The sequence below is a fragment of the Bombus pyrosoma genome, linkage group LG8 (assembly GCF_014825855.1).
Source record: "Bombus pyrosoma isolate SC7728 linkage group LG8, ASM1482585v1, whole genome shotgun sequence".
NCBI classification, from domain to species: Eukaryota; Metazoa; Arthropoda; class Insecta; order Hymenoptera; family Apidae; genus Bombus; species Bombus pyrosoma.
Window position 1 is genome coordinate 11915983 of NC_057777.1, and position 1750 is coordinate 11917732.

Sequence of the window (1750 nt, forward strand, 5' to 3'; positions counted from 1 at the left end):
TCTGAGACATATAACGAAATCGCTGGCATGTCCAGCGGTGAAGGATAGGATGAGAAGAGGAGATAAAAATCCTAATAATAAATTTAAATAGATGTTGGTTGGCTCTGGAGCTGATATACCAGTATGCCTGTGAAGCCAAATTCGACGCGGTCTTTATCACTGAGCCCTATCGACAGCAGACTTACTGGTACAACGATGAAAGAGGCGATGCATCGTTGTTGGTGACCCTGTTCAGAGGAAAACATCTCGCTGACAGTACTCTGACAACCAGGAACGGAATAGTGGGCATTTGTGTCAGCGACGTGTTTTGCATTGAGGAGTATTGTTCTCCCACTATCAAATTAGAAGAATTTTACGGCTACCTAGGGGAAATGGAGACCATCATCCGGACAAACAGAAGGATTATCAGTGTTAACAGGAATGGCCAGAGAACTGATCGCAGGAGTACGAGCCTGATGAATATGTTGATAAAGAACGGCATCGTACCCATTAACATGAAGGTTCCTAGCTATACGTTCCGTAGGAACGGATGGACAACGTCGGACCACATGTATGTCCTGCACGAGTTTAGAACGAAAACGACAAGGCGTAACATAGAAAATTTTTGGTATACGTCGAGTGATGTTGATTTAAGGAAGTTGTTTTAAGATTCGACAAAATTTATGATAAAATATTTAGTGGGAACATGGATTTAGAAGAAGAGGTATATGGGGAGAGGCTGCAGTTTACGGTGGGAAAAGCATATGCCGCTGAATCAAAGAAGGTTTACCCGCCGATGTACAAGAAAAACTATAATTACTGGCGGCGTGAGGAATTGGCAAAATTAAGCAAGCAGGTTATGATGACGAGAAGAAGAGCTCAGAGGGCAATGGCGAGAGGAAATAACGATGCGGCACAGTGGGCTCAGGACTGAAGAAAAAGAAGAAGGAGATGAAGAAGATGATACGAGTCACCAAGGAGAAGGGTTGGAAGGAGTTTCGTGCTATGGTGGAAAGGGATCCATGGAGAAGGCCGTACAGGGCGATCACGACCAAATTAGCCCGGAATACCCAAACGGATGGCCATCATGTGGACAAGAGATTTTATTTACAGAATCGACGGGAGTATCAGTACGAGCGAAGGCGAGGGCATAGGGCGATCAGTGTATTGCCAGTGCCCAGTAAAGTCTGGGAACATACCTTCAAGAATTTGATGGAGGAAAGGCTGGGGCTCGACCCCTTCCATATAAATCAGTTTGGATTTCGTAGGAGGAAGAGTACGATGAACACGCTGCGCCAGGTAGGTGAATTGGCAAACAGCTCTAAGAGAAGAAAACGGATATGTGTGCTCGGCGCGATAGACATCAACAACACGTTCTAGGGAACTACCTAGAAGACAGAAAGACTGTAGTCCTTAATAACAGAGGGACGGCTCTGTTATGGAATCTTGTCTACGACGTCCTCCTGATGGAGCTTCAGGATATTGCTCGCTTGAATGTGGTTACCTCTGCCGATGACCTAGTACTGATACTTGACGTGGCCAGCCAGGAGGAGGTCGGGGGAAGCTTGGGCGGAGAAATGAATGTGGTGATGAGGTAGTGTGCCGACAATGGGCTAGTCATAGCACACGAAAAGACGAAGGTAATCCTGCTCACCGGGAAACGTATTCCCAAGGTCATGGATATCCAGATTGAGGACCAACTTGTGAGAACTAAGAAAGAGATCGGGGGGGGGGGATAAAGGCAGGAGGTTTGGAGCTCACTTTGAGAAAG